Source organism: Oryx dammah, unplaced genomic scaffold, assembly GCF_014754425.2.
Source record: "Oryx dammah isolate SB20612 unplaced genomic scaffold, SCBI_Odam_1.1 HiC_scaffold_1, whole genome shotgun sequence".
Lineage (NCBI taxonomy): Eukaryota > Metazoa > Chordata > Mammalia > Artiodactyla > Bovidae > Oryx > Oryx dammah.
In genome coordinates this window covers 87,420,228-87,436,465 of record NW_024070185.1, presented here as the reverse complement: position 1 = coordinate 87,436,465, position 16,238 = coordinate 87,420,228, and the positions used below count along the sequence as shown (strand labels likewise).

General features: G+C 41.5%; 1 protein-coding gene across 1 annotated transcript in view; it reads right to left on the bottom strand.

The window, feature by feature from the left end:
- The window catches only part of SHC3 (SHC adaptor protein 3), a 176,510-nt gene that overhangs the window by 130,054 nt on the left and 30,218 nt on the right, over positions 1-16,238 (bottom strand). The window lies entirely within an intron of this gene.

Below are 16,238 nucleotides of genomic sequence, written 5' to 3'. Positions count from 1 at the left end.
CCCACCAGGCTCTTCTGTCCAGTTAATAGTAACTGTTCCTCAGTCCCCATACCTTTACTTCCAGAGGTTAGAAGAGTTTATGAATAACTAGCCCTGGTGACTTCTAGCTTCATTGCCTATAAGAGGCCCCGTTCCAATTTCATTTGGAATGATGGTAAGCCCAGGCTTATTATTTTCAAGCATGGCCCCTAAATAGGAATGTCATCCATGTTGCATGAACTCCTTACTGCAAAATTCAGACTTAAATCAAAGAAAGTAGGGAAAATCACTAGACCGTTCAGGTATGACCTAAATCAAATCCCTAATGATTATACAGTGGAAATGACAAATAGATCCAAGGGATTAGATCTGATAGAGTGCCTGAAGAACTATGGACAAAGATTCGTGACATTGTACAAGAGACAGCGATCAAGACCATTCCCAAGAAAAACGAATGCAAAAAGGCAAAATGGTTGTCTGAGGAGGCCTTACAAATAGCTGAGAAAAGAAGAAAAGTGAAAGGCAAAGGAGAAAAGGAAATGTATAACCATTTGAATGCAGAGTTCTAAAGAACAGCAAGGAGAGATTTAAAAAAAAAAAAAAAGCCTTTCTCAGAAGAAATAGAAGAAAACAATAGAATGGGAAAGACTAGAGATCTCCTCAAGAAAATTAGAGCTACCAAGGGAACATTTACTGCAAAGATGGGCACAAAAAGGACAGAAATGGTATGGACCTAACAGAAGCAGAAGATATTAAGAAGAGGTGGCAAGAATACACAGAAGAACTATACAAAAAAGATCATAAATATCCAGAGATGACACCACCCTTATGGCAGAAAGTGAAGAGGAGCTAAAAAGCCTCTTGATGAAAGTGAAAGAGGAGCCTGAAAAAGTTGGCTTAAAGCTCAACATTCAGAAAACGAAGATCATGGCATCTGGTCCCATCACTTCATGGGAAATAGATGGGGAAACAGTAGAAACAGTCAGACTTTATTTTTGGGGGCTCCAAAATCACTGCAGATGGTGATTGCAGCCATGAAATTAAAAGACGCTTACTCCTTGGAAGAAAAGTTATGACCAACCTAGATAGTATATTCAAGAGCAGAGACATTACTTTGCCAACTAAGGTCCGCCTAGTCAAGGCTATGGTTTTTCCTGTGGTCATGTATGGATGTGAGAATTGGACTGTGAAGAAGGCTGAGCGCCTAAGAATTGATGCCTTTGAACTGTGGTGTTGGAGAAGACTCTTGAGGGTCCCTTGGACTGCAAGGAGATCCAACCAGTCCATTCTGAAGGAGATCAGCCCTGGGATTTCTTTGGAAGGAATGATGCTAAAGCTGAAGCTCCAGTTCTTTGGACACCTCATGCGAAGAGTTGACTCATTGGAAAAGATTCTGATGCTGGGAGAGATTGGGGACAGGAGGAGAAGGGGACGACCAAGGATGAGATGGCTGGATGGCATCATGGACTCGATGGACGTGAGTCTGAGTGAACTCCGGGAGATGGTGATGGACAGGGAAGCCTGGCGTGCTACGATTCATGGGGTCACAAAGAGTCGGACATGACTGAGCGACTGAACTGAACTGAATCATTATGGTGTGATCACTCACCTAGAGCCAGACATCTTGGAATGTGAAGTCAAGTGGGCCTTAGGAAGCATCACTACGAACAAAGCTAGTGGAAGTGATGGAATTTCTGTTGAGCTATTTCAAATCCTAAAAGATGATGCTGTGAAAGTGCTGCACTCAATATGTCAGCAAATTTGGAAAACTCGGCAGTAGCCACAGGACTGGAAAATCTCAGTTTTCATTCTAATCCCAAAGAAAGGCAATGCCAAAGAATGCTCAAACTACCGCACAATTGCACTCATCTCACACACTAGTAAAGTAATGCTCAAAATTCTCCAAGCCAGGCTTCAACAATATGCAAATATTAAACTTCTAGATGTTCAAGCTGGATTTAGAAAAGGCAAGGAATCAGAGATCAAACTGCCAACATCTGTTGGATCATCAAAAAAGAAAGAGAGTTCCAGAAAAACATCTACTTCTGTTTCATTGACTACACCAAAAAGTTTGACTATGTGGATCACAACAAACTTTGGAAAATTCTTCAAGAGATGGGAATACCAGACCACCTGACCTGCCTCTTGAGAAACCTGTATGCAGGTCAGGAAGCAACAATTAGAACTGGACATGGAACAACAGACTGGTTCCAAACAGGAAAAGGAGTGCATCAAGGCTGTATATTGTCATCCTGCTTATTTAACTTATATGCAGAGTACGTCATGAGAAACACAGCTGGATGAAACACAAGCTGGAATCAAGACTGCCGGGAGAAATGTCAATAACCTCACATATGCAGATTACACCACCCTTATGGCAGAAAGTGAAGAAGAACTAAAGAGCATCTTGATGAAAGTAAAAGAGGAGAGTGAGAAAGTTGGCTTAAAGCTCAACATTCAGAAAACGAAGATCATGGCATCTGGTCCCATCACTTCATGGCAAATAGTTGGGGAAACAGTGGAAACAATGGCTCACTTTATTTTTCTGGGCAAAAAAATCACTGCAGATGGTGATTGCAGCCATGAAATTAAAAGATGCTTACTCCTTGGAAGAAAAGTTATGACCAACCTAAACAGCATATTAAAAACCAGAGACATTACTTTGCCAACAAAGTCCATCTAGTCAAGGCTATGGTTTTTCCAGTAGTCATGTATGGATGTGAGAGTTGGACTGTGAAGAAAGCTGAGTGCTGAAGAATTGATGCTTTTGAACTGTGGTGTTGGAGAAGACTCTTGAGAGTCCCTTGGACTGCAAGGAGATCCAACCAGTCCATCCTAAAGGACATCAGTCCTGGGTGTTCATTGGAAGGTCTGAAGTTGAAGCTGAAATGCCAATACTTTGGCCACCTGATGTAAACAACTGACTCATTTGAAAAGACCCTGATGCTGGGAAAGATGGAGGGCAGGAGGAGAAGGGGACGACAGAGGATGAGATGGTTGGATGGCATCACTGACTCAATGGACATGAGTTTGAGTAGGCTCCAGGAGTTGCTGTTGGACAGGGAGGCCTGGCGTGCTGCAGCTCATGGGGTCACAAAGTCGGACAAGACTGAGCAACTGAACTGAACTGAATATAAGCATTTGTTTACTGCATATGTGCTAAGTCACTGCAGTCATGTCTGATTCTGTGCAACCCTATGCACTGTAGCTTGCTAGGCTCCTGTGCCCATGGGATTCTCCAGGCAAGAATACTGAAGTGAATTGCTATTGTGAATTGCTATTCACTTAAATACTAAGTGAATTGCTTCTCCAGGGGAATCTTCTTGACCCAGGGATCGAACCTGCATCTCTTACATCTCCTGCATAGGCAGGCAGGTTCTTTACCACTAACACCATCTGGTAAGCCCATTGTTACTACATATTAACTACATGTAAAAAGACCCTACACCATTCACATCACACGTGTTAATGAACAGTTATCTACACCTGTTAGGAGGCTCACATAGAAAGAACTTGAACAGGCATCATGCCTTTGAAGACCTCACAGTTTACTGGTCATTCTTTGACAGCTACATCATGGGGCAGCAAAAGAAATGTGTCAGAACAAGGAAGACAAATTGCTGGGAAATCAAAGGAGAGACCATGAAGCGATGTCGAAATGTACTGTGTATATGAGGCAGTGAATCTCAAAGTGTGGTCCCCTGGCCAGCAGCAGCATCTCAGAACCTGTTAGAAATTCCTGCAAGTTCTCTGGGGATTCTGATGTCCACTCAAGTCTGAGATTTGTCTATATAAATACTGATTTAACATTCCAACCTTTCTTTATCTGATCAATGTTGTACAAAGGCTGCTGCTAAGTCTCGTCAGTCGTGTCTGACTCTGTGTGACCCCATAGATGGCAGCCCGACAGGCTCCTCTGTCCCTGGGATTCTCCAGGCAAGAGTACTGGAGTGGGTTACCATTGCCTAAGGCTATGTAAGTTCAAATCTTGGTTTTTCCATTTAATACTTGAAACCTTAGTTTGTTTGCTTTTTAGTTAATTCTCCCATAGCCTGGGGCTTCCCAGGTGGCACAGTAGTAAAGAATCTGCCTGCCAATGCAGGAGGCATAAGAGTCGCAGGTTCGATCCCTGGGTCAGGAAGATCCCCTGTAGGAGGGCATGGCAACCCACTCCAGTATCCTTGCCTGGGAAATCCCATGGACAGAGGAGCCTGGAGTGCTACAGTCCATGGGGCCGCAAAGAGTCAGACATGACTGAGCAACTGAGCAAGCACACAAGTGCACACCTAGAGCCTTACTTTCCTTAAATCAGAACAGTGGTGACAATATGTCTCCTGGATTTGCTGTGAGTATAAAACTCACCTGTAAAATATTTCACCTAACTCCTGGCATACACATGGCTTAAGATACCAGTAATATTATTATTTTGTACACTTCAGGCCAAGTTCCTAAGGGTATCTTCATAAATGTGGCTGAGGGTTCAACTACAGTTTATATTTAGTTTAAAATGGCATGTATTTCAGTGTGTTTTATTTTTTTTCATACTCCAGCTAACCTTGAGGGTCTCAGAATTTTGTAGCTTTTGGCTTCTCCTGCTTTTTGAAGTAAACCTGGTAATAGCCCCCAGGTAGGGCATCCAAACACCCCAAATCTTGGGAAACTGATGACATAACATTGGTAAATGGACTCTGTGAAAACCCAAGTTCATGATATTAAATAAAGAATTTCCAGTCGTGTCTGAAGACTTTCTTCAGGAAACAGAGGAATACAGGCAAACAACACTATTATTAAAAATAATAATTCAAGGGCACAGAATAAAATCAGGTTTCTGGATGAGAAGCGTTAAAAGCAAAAACATCTAGGGTTGGAGACAGAGCTCCTGTAACAGAAGTGACTGTCACTGATAGAATAAACTGAGCCAGCTTGTTCAAGAATTCAAAGGAAAAATTTTAAAGAATTCAAAGAAATAATAGGGTGTGTAGGCAAGAATCCAGAGCCATCAGAAAAACAACTGCAACTTACAAAGATTCTGAAAGAAAACTCAGTTCATCCAGAGCAGGAGGAAAATAAGGGGAAATGTTCCTTCAATACAGAAGAAAAGAGTGATAACCGCCAATAGCACTAAGACAAAAGTCATCATTTTGTAAAAGAGGGACTTGATAAAGACGTTTCTCAGCAACTGTGTGCCTGAGCCAGCTACAAATGAATGAAAAGGGCAGGAAGAAAAAAAAAATGGTTGGGAAAAGATTAGCCACAGATCTCTCACCCTCCACCGACTCTGATGGCTCTCGCCTCACCCCAAGAACTGGGACTGCCTCCTTAGAAGTCTACCTAGACACAGTCCTGGCCATGAGTGCCTGAGGATGAGGGTGACATCAGAACTGTCTTAGCAGGTGCGTTTTTCCCTGCCCCACCAGGTGTTTTAGGACGTGAAGGAGACTGGGGGTCAGGGACATATTGCTGGAGCCAGAATTGTAAAAGTTCCCCAATGTGTGTGTGTTAGTTGCTCAGTCGTAGCCAACTCTTTGCGACCCCATGGACTGAAGCCTGCCAGGCTCCTCTGTCCATGGGATTCGTCAGGCAAGAATACTGGAGTGGATAGCCATTCTATTCTCCAGGGGATCTTCCCAACCTGGGGATTGAACCCAGGTCTCCTGCATTGTAGGTGGATTCTTTACCATCTGAGCCATCAGGGAAGCCCTTAAAAGTTCCCCATGGGATGCAGGAATTCATGGACAGAGAGACTCAGGTCCTAGAACAACCAAAAACTGCCAGGAGCTCAGAACTCACAGGAGGGCTGGGATGCCAGGGAAGATTTACAGTGCTCACTGAAACCTGTCACCTTGACCCAATAACTCCCAGGCCCCTAAATTCATTTCACTCTTGCCGGCTGCTTGGACCCTCCAGAACCTGAGGGGTGGGGCCTCTTGCATGGTTAGTTAGTGTCGGTGGGCTTCACAAACTGGCAAGCAAAACTTGAGCTACAAACACGCCCCTCACTCTGCAGTTCAGTTCAGCTCAGTGGCACAGTCACGTCCGACTCTTTGCGACTCCATGGACTGCAGTACGCCAAGCTTCCCTGTCCATCACCAAATCCCAGAGCTTACTCAAATTCATGTCCATTGAGTTGGTGATGCCATCCAATCATCTCATCTTCTGTTGTCCCCTTCTCCTCCCACCTTCAATTATTCCCAGCATCAGGGTCTCTTCAAATGAGTCAGTTCTTCATATCAGATGGCCAAAGTATTGGAGTTTCAGCTTCAGCATTAGTCCTTCCAATTAATATTCAGGACTGATTTCCTTTAGGATGGACTGGACTGGTTGGATCTCTTTGCTGTCCAAGGGACTCTCAAGAGTCTTCTCTAACACCACAGTTCAAAAGCATCAATTCTTCGGCGCTCAGCTTTCGTTATAATCCAAGTCTCACATCCATACATGACCTCTGGAAAAACCATAGCCTTGAGTACATGGACCTTTGTTGGCAAAGTAATGTCTCTGCTTTTTAATATGCTGTCTAGGTTGGTCATAAGTTTTCTTCCCACCTCTCTCTTTAGGGAGAGAAAAATAATTATGTACCCACTCTCAGGGCATGGAGAAACATCCAGACTTTCAAAGGCCCCTTCTTGGGCCTTCAGCAGGCTCTAGGGTTGTGTCCTGAGCCCTTAGTGCTTGCTATTCAGACCAGATATGAGTTTTCACCTTGATGATCCATCTGCAATGGATCATATTTAAAGAAAGATAAAGTTTAGCTTGAAATTCCACGAACCTAAGAAATAGAACCATGAAACTGAAATGTGAAAGTCGCTTAGCCGTGTCCGACTCTTCACACCCCCATAGACTATACAGTCCATGGAATTCTCCAGGCCAGAATACTGGAGTGGGTAACCTTTCCCTTCTCCACGGGATCTTCCCAATGTAAATCCCAATAAAAGACATCTGCAAATGCTAAAAAAAAAAAAAAAAGGCAGGGCAATATTGTCTTTTATTTAAAATAATAATTATAATCTGAACAAATGCATTCTTTTTTCTCAAGTTTTCTCTGCCTAATCAAACATATATCCACATTTCTCTGTGTATGTGTTTATATATATAAAGGATATCTGACAAGATATATACTTGGTATGCCACCAAGAGTATGCTGAGGGAGAGAAGTACCCTCGTATTTTGATTTCACACCATTAGGACTGTTGGATTTTCACGTGTGTGTAGTAAGCGCAATAAGAGTAAATGCATTACTCATAATAAAAATATTATTAATTTATATAACCACACAGAAAATATTTTTTATACATATAAAGAGGCTCAAAACAGTTCTTTTGTTCCAGAAATTCCATTTCTGAAATTTTAACATATGAATGGATCTTAACGATCCCTACTCCTAAAAAACCCTTATGCATAAAGATCTTCTTGCTGTTTAGTTGCTTTGTTTTGTTGTTCAGTTGTGTCCAACACTTTTCAACCCCGTGGACTGTAGCCCTCCAGGCTCCTCTGTCCATGGGATTCTCCAGGCAAGAATACTGGAGCGGTTTGCCATTTCCTCCTCCAGGGGATCTTCCCAACGCAGGGATTGAAACTGTGTCTCCTGCATTGGCAGGTGGATTCTTTCCCACTGAGCCCCCTGGGAAGCCCTATCAACTATTATTTGTTATGAAAACAACAAAGACACAACTCAGTGCTCCTCTGGAGATAAGGGTCAGCGTGGTGAAGCTATCAGAGGAGCTATGTCATCATTACGTATTTATGAAGACCATATAAATACTGAGGAAAGAATGCAGTAGGGACTTCCCTGGTGGTCTAGTGGTTAAGAACCTGCCTTAGAATCTGCAAGGGACATGGTTTCAATCACTGGTCAGAGAACGAAGCTCCCACATGCTATGGGGCAACTAACCCTGTGCTGTACAAGCGACATCTGGAGAGAAGCCCATGTGCTGCAAATAAGACCCGACATAGCCAAATAAATAAATATTTAAATATTTTTAAAAATAAATAAGTTAATAAAAAGGAATGCAATAAAGTCAATTTTTTCAAACTGTATCTATAGTATGATAATAACTAGATCTTTCAAAAGCTATATATAAAAAATCAGAAGGATTATACCAAAATGTTAATCCTTAAAAGCTATCATTTATTAAGCAATCATTATGTGACAGACATGTGCTGACCATTATGAGCAGTGATCAAACCTATGTAATTTCATTAGCACTCAAACCTATGTAGATAAAGCAAAATGAGAAATTGAAAATTGGGAAAAAAATTTTGAACAATTCAGCGACATCAGTGTTGCTGGAGATGAGATGAAACAGTCTTTATTTACTATTGGTGGAACCACAACTGATAAAAGCATTTCAGAGAATGGCTCAGAAATTTAGATATGCGCTTTTCCCTATTGACCCAAAACTTCTCCTGTGAGAAAGTACTTGTGGAGATTCTCATACATTTTAAGAGGGGGCACATGCAAAGATTTTTACTGTGTGATTATATCAGAAAGAAATTTAATCATGGTTGATCACGCAGTAATTAAAAAAAAAAACATGGCTCTGTTTTTGAAACTTTTTTCAAGGCAAGCAAATAAATAACAATAATAAAGCTAACTTTGGGAAAGTATGCATACTATGATACCATTTAAGTTAAAAGCAAAAAAAAAAGAAAACCCACAAAACTACTTATTCCTAGTGCTATATGCTGCAAAGATACAAATATATCCACAGGAAAAAAAATCTACAAGAACAGGCAGCAAACTGGTAGCTGCAGTGACCACTAGAAAGGAATTTGATACCTGATGGTAATGAAGACGGACTTCTGCTTTTTCATTCTATGTGACACGATGTTTTTCAACAAGAATGTACCCACAGATTACTTATGCAATTACAAACAATTAATAGCTAAGGGCACATGAGGATTTCCCTGGTGGCTTGGACGGTAAAGCGTCTACCTACAGTGTGGGAGACTCCGGTTCAATCCTGGGTTGGGAAGATCCTCTGGAGAAGGAAATGGCAACCCATTCCAGTACGCTTACCTGGAAAATTCCATGGACAGAGCATGGTAGGCTACAGTCCGTGGGGTTGCAAAGAGTCGGACTGAGCAACTTCACTTTCATTTTAAAGGGCACATGAAGAAACCATGCTTAGAGTAATGCTTCTTAAAATTGAGCACACATCAGAAGCACCCAAAGGCCTTGTTGAGCCCAGAGTGCTAGGCCCTCTCCACCCGAATTTCTGACTCAGTGGTCTGTAAGGGGCCTGATGCAGATATCTGGTCAGAAGTCACACTTGGAAGAAGCCACACTCAGTCCTTAGGAAGGTGAAATGCTGAGCTTACAGGATCACAGGAGGAGTCAAGTTTTGAACCCAGGCTACCTCATATCAGACCCTAACTCTTGACCTCAACCACCTGCTGCCCAGAGTTATATTCTTTGTGTCATGGGATTAAAAGGGATTTGTTTTTTGACTATTTTTTAAAATATACTTATTGGACTTTTAAGTATAATACCAACTCATCCTGAAAATCCTTAAACTGTATTTTTCTGCATTTTCCAAAGTTCATAAGTATGCATTGCTTTGGTAAATTTTAAAAAATTACATAACTTTGTTATGTAATGACATAACATACCCTTTGCTCAGTAAAGCGTCTGCCTGAGGCAGGGACTTCCTGGTGTGAACCTGAGCTGAGCTCCAAGCAGGACTCAGCTCTCCAGGGTGGGAGACAAGTTCTCATTCCATTTATGATGGACATGCAGAGCTGGCAACACACATTTTTTCCCTAACAGTGGGCATCACCCCAAAATACAACTAGGCTTAACAGAACTAGGAAAATGAAAAAGGAAATGCGTTCATACTATGAATGAGGAAAAAACTTTTCTGTTTAAAAATTGATAAAGGTTTTGGATGATATTGGCTGTTTGCATGCACACTGCAGCCTCTCACTTCCACTTAAATCCCCAGTACTGGCAGAAGAGTTAGAAAGAATAGGTGAATCCCTAATTACAATGGGAAGCAGAAGAAGGGGTGTATCAGTGGACCGGCCACATTAAGGCATCCTTGAAAGAGGAAAGCCAATCAGAGTAGGACTGAAGAAGGAAGTCACAAACATCATGCATGAAGCATGGGACTGACACTGGAGCACTGATGAGCACAGACAGCATCAAGAGAATGTTGCCAAGAGAATGCTTGCTGAGGCTTCATCCTGGTTCCTGAACTAACTGCTTACAGGAGGATGCGATTACAATGATTGACAGTGTATTCAAGACCACAGCTAGAGATGGACACAATTCCTAAAACCCACTGCTGCCTCGTACATGAAAAGAGCAAAAGGAGACTGTAGGATCAACCATTCTAAACACTAACAGCATAAAAGTAAAGAATTGGGATGAGTAAAAGAAAATTTAAAAGACATTGAAGATAGATTCAGATATTTCAGTAGCCATCAAATATAAGATGCAGGCATAAGAATATAGAGAAAAGATAATAGAGAAGATCCAACTTCTCCTTTGAAATGTTCCACCAAGAACAGCGAATTCTCTGGTGGTCCAGTTGGTTAGGATTCCTCACTTCCACTGCAGGGGACACGGGTTCAATCCTGGGTCTGCAAATTAAGATCTCACAAGCTGCATAGAGCAGTCAAAAAAAAAAGATTAAAAGAACAAATGAACAAAAGCTCCCATGTCTTGATACAGTGTCAGAACAATGATAGAGGAAATCCTCAAAAGTTTGGGTGTCGGAGAAAAATATTCAGTTACTTAAAAAAACAAAAAAGAGTTAGACATAAAAATGTGAATGTACTTGATGCCTCTGAACTGTATAAAATGGTTAAAATGGGGAATTTTATGTTTGTATATATTTTAGCACAATTTAATATACATACATACATAAATACATGGATAAAAGAACAAGCATATGGATAGCAACCTCTCACCAGCATCTTCAGATACAAAAAAGATAATAGAGCAATATCTTCAAAATTCTGAAGGAAGATACTTTTTGAACATAGACTTCAACACCCAGCTAAACTATATTGTGGAGGGAAACAGGAAGAAAACATTTGCAGATACACATAGATTCAGAAAGTTTACTGCATGGAAACTCTCTGAAAGAATTACCTGATACTGCATTCAGTGAGAATTAAATCCTAGAAAAAAAAAATGGGAAATAAAACACAATATTTAATAATCAATGAACTTAACTGTTAAGTCTAAATATCTTGTGGTTGTGTCTTAATATAATAATAATCTGGAACTAAGGTTCTAAGATGGTCTCAATAAAGGACAGAAATGGTATGGACCTAACAGAAGCAGAAGATATTAAGAAGAGGTGGCAAGAATACACAGAAGAACTGTACAAAAAAGATCTTCACGACCCAGATAATCACAATGCTGTGATCACTCACCTAGAGTCAGACATCCTGGAATGTGAAGTCAAGTGGACCTTAGAAAGCATTACTAGGAACAAAGCTAGTGGAGGTGATGGAATTCCAATTGAGCTGTTTCAAATCCTGAAAGATGATGCTGTGAAAGTGCTGCATTCAATATGCCAGCAAATCTGGAAAACTCAGCAGTGGCCACAGGACTGGAAAAGGTCAGTTTTCATTCCAATCCCAAAGAAAGGCAATGCCAAAGAATGCTCAAACTACCACACAATTGCACTCATCTCACACACTAGTAAAGTAATGCTCAAAGTTCTCCAAGCCAGGCTTCAGCAATACGTGAACCATGAACTTCCAGATGTTCAAGCTAGTTTTAGAAAAGGCAGAGGAACCAGAGATCAAATTGTCAACATCCGCTGGATCATCAAAAAAGCAAGAGAGTTCCAGAAAAACATCTATTTCTGCTTTATTGACTATGCCAAAGCCTTTGACTATATGGATCACAATAAACTGTGGAAAGTTCTGAAAGAGATGGGAATACCAGACCACCTGACCTGACCTGCCTCTTGAAAAACCTATATGCAGGTGAAGAAGCAACAGTTAGAACTGGACATGGAACAACAGACTGGTTCCAAATAGGAAAAGGAGTATGTCAAGGCTGTATATTGTCACCCTGCTTATTTAACTTCTTTGCAGAGTACATCATGAGAAACGCTGGGCTGGAAGAAGCACAAGCTGGAATCAAGATTGCCAGGAGAAATATCAATAATCTCAGATATGCAGATGACACCACCGTTATGGCAGAAAGTGAAGAGGAGCTAAAAAGCCTCTTGATGAAAGTGAAAGAAGAGAGTAAAAAAGTTGGCTTCTAGCTCAACATTCAGAAAACAAAGGTCATGGCATCTGGTCCCATCACTTCATGGGAAGTAGATGGGGAAACAGTGGAAACAGTGTCAGACTTTATTTTGGGGGGCTCCAAAATCACTGCAGATGGTGATTGCAGCCATGAAATTAAAAGACACTTACTCCTTGGAAGAAAAGTTATGACCAACATAGATAGCATATTAAAAAGCAGAGACTTTACTTTGCCAACAAAGGTCCGTCTAGTCAAGGCTATGGTTTTTCCAGTAGTCATGTATGGATGTGAGAGTTGGACTGTGAAGAAAGCTGAGCGCCGAAGAATTGATGCTTTTAAACTGTGGTGTTGGAGAAGACTCTTGAGAGTGCAAGGAGATCAGGCCAGTCCATTCTAAAGGAGATAAGTCCTGGATGTTCTTTGGAAGGACTGATGCTAAAGCTGAAACTCCAATACTTTGGCCACCTCATGTGAAGAGTTGACTCATTGGAAAAGACTCTGATGCTGGGAGGGATTGGAGACAGGAGAAGGGGACGACAGAGGATGAGATGGCTGGATGGCATCACAACTCGATGGACATGAGTTTGGGTGAAGTCTGGGAGTTGGTGATGGAAGGGAGGACTGGCGTGCTGCAGTTCATGGGGTCGCAGAGTCGGACACGACTGAGCAACTGAACTGAACTGAACTGAAGGTTCTACAATGACATGGAAGGTAGAAGGAGCATAGCAGAGGGAAGATGGGGAAAGAAGGGAAATGAAAGATAAGATAGTGAGGCTCTTGTCTCCTTTGGACTAGAATAGTGACTAACATCAGATACTAAAGCTGGTATTAGAAATATACCAGTTTAAATTGTGCATTACATTTTAAGGTAACTTCAAGTGGCAAATACATGAACGAAAGGTGATCAGTTTCCTTAGTCATCAGGTAACTGCTCATTGAACCACAATGCACACACTACGCACCCACTTGTTTGGTAAAGTGGAAAATACAATATCAAGAGTAGGGGGTCGGGGGTGGAGCAACAGGAACTCTTGCACTGCTGGTAGGTATATAAATTGTGGAAAACACTTGGGAAAACTGGCATTTTCTTCTGAAACTGAATATGTTCATAACCTGTGATACAGCAATTCCACTCCAAGAGAAATAAATCCATCTGCCCACCAAAATAAATGTATGAAAATATTCATAGTAGCACTATTCATAGTAGTCCCTAACTGAAGGAAAATCAAATATCCGTCAATGGTGTAATTAATAAATACATAGCAATATATTCACAAAACAAGGTGATGATATAGCAATGAAAATTGGAAGAACCTCAACTATATGCAATAGCTTCTCTCTGTAATTGAAAAAGGAGATCCTTCCAACACATCATTCATTCTGTAAATGTTGATGGAGCCCCTACTCTGTGCCAGAACTGGTCTAGACAGATGACAGGAAACCAGCGAACAGTATAGATGAGAGCATGCTCTGACTGAGGGTCCATGCTAGTCAGGAAAGTAAGTAATACATATAAATAAAGCATGATTTTATCCTTCACCTGCCTTTTGGGTTTCACACGTCACCTCCACGCCCATACTCCTACCCAACCAAATCTTTCATGACTACCTCATGCATCCCATCTTGTCACACCTCTTGTGTCCATAGAGGCAATACCCTCCTCCCTGCAACTGCTTTCCTTTCCTCCCTCCCCACCTCCCCTTCTCAGATGACTTCCAATCCTTCATGATATGCATCAAATATCAGACACCCAGAAAGTGCCCCTCCCTCCTCAAGTGGTAATATCCCTTATTTTGTAAGAGCACTTCTTGTGATCTGCAGCCATGACCTCTGCCTGTTTGCATGATCCTTTTTCACCATTATATCATGTCATGATGCTTTACACAGAGAATGTAACAAAGTGATGCTGCCAAAATTCAAAATGAAGAAAATTTAACCCTTTAAGTCTCTTTGGCATTTCCACGCCCTCCCTCCCTCTCAATTCCCCAATATCTCAGCTTGCCTCCAAAATATCCAGTTATTGCTCTGCACCCTCATCCCCAAACCCAGTGCAGGCTCCAGCACCCACTCACACACTTTGTCACCTGGAACACAGGCCTGTGTCTTTATTCCTCTTTGCATTCCTAATGCCTCAATGAAATGGGTACAAAGTAAACATTTGGTGAATGTATTCACTAAAGGCTAATGAAGTTAAAGATGCTTTCAGCATCTCTCCAGCAATCAGAACCAGAAAGCTTGTAACACTTCATTTGATAATGTGGGAATCTCATGAATCATAATTTTTTCTTTAACTTTTTATTTCACTTATTAGCACCAATTTACACTGGTTTGTGATATGTAACATACGCAAACATTCTCTGATTGTGTTTCCCTGAAATTATTCCGGAATTTAGATATTTAACTGTTAAATAGGTCTTTTCACTTAGCTATATTAATCCAAGCGAGTGTCTGAGTGTGTATTTTAAGTTAAAGAACAGTAAGGAAAACACAGTAGGAGATGGGAATGCCGATCCTAGCAAAGGAGGAGAAGAGTAAAAAGCAAAACAAATATTTGCAACAATATTCTGTAATTATTTCAAAATAAACAGATGCTTAAAAATTCAGGAATAGAAAAAAGCAGACTATAACATTATTGCTATAAACTTCAACATTTTCTCTCAGTTTACCTCCATGCCAGTTTTTCCCCATGTGGAGCAGTATCCTGGAAATTGATACAAGTAACATTCAATTCAGAGAAGGCGATGGCACCCCACTCCAGTACTCTTGCCTGGAAAATTCCATGGACGGAGGAGCCTGGTAGGCTGCAGTCCATGGGGTCGCTAAGAGTCAGACATGACTGAGCGACTTCACTTTCACTTTTCACTTTCATGCATTGGAGAAGGAAATGGCAACCCACTCCAGTGTTCTCGCCTGGAGAATCCCAGGGACGGGGGAGCCTGGTGGGCTGCCGTCTATGGGGTCTCACAGAGTTGGACACGACTGAAGCGACTTAGCAGCAGCAGCAGCAACATTCAATTGGTATAACAGGTGCATTTTCTAAAAGGTCAGTAGTTGGTAGTTTTCCAAATGAATTACATGCTTAGAGTTTCCTAATGATTAATTATAATTTTTAAATGAATACATATTCTATGAGTCAACTACCTTCTCTCTAAGTCTATATATTAACTGGCATGTGTGCTTTTATGTCCAGTATGCCATAATTACACAATCCAACAAGTATTTAATGTTTCTGTATGCCAACCACTACAATACAAAAATGAACAAGAAAAATCATTGATCTCAAATTTCACTCCTCTGTCTTCTGTTCTTTTAAAAGCATAAGAAGACTGTTCTACAAAAGGCACATATCACTTTTATGCATTGTTCTAAGTCGCTTCAGTCGTATCTGACTCTTTGCGACCCTATGGACTATAGCCCACGAGGCTCCCCTGTTCCTGGGATTCTCCAGGCAAGAATACCGGTTGCCATTTCCTTCTCCAGGGCATCTTCCCAACCCAGGGATCAACCCACATCTCTATGGCTCCTGCGTTGCAGGTGGGTTCTTTACCTCTGGCACCACCTGTTAGTTCAGTTCAGTCATTTAGTCTTATCCGACTCTGAGACCCCATGGACTGCAGCATGCCAGGCTTCCCTGTCCATCACCAACTCCCTGAGCTAGCTCAAAATTTATGTCCATCGAGTCAGGGATGCCTTCCAACCATCTTATCCTCTGTTGTCCCCTTCTCCTCCTGCCTTCAATCTTTCCCAGCACCAGGGTCTTTTCTGATGAATCAGTTCTTCTCATCAGGTGGCCAGAGCTGGAGCTTCAGCTTCAGCATCAGTCCTTCCAATGAATATTCAGTATTGATTCCCTTTAGGATGGACTGGTTGGATCTCCTTGCAGTCCAAGGGACTCTCAAGAGTCTTCTCCAGTACCACAGTTCAAAAGTATCAATTCTTCAGCTCTCAGCTTTCTTTATGGTCCAATTCTCACATCCATGCACAACTACTGGAAAAACCATAGCTTTGACTATACGGACCTTTGTCGACATATCACTTTTGCTGA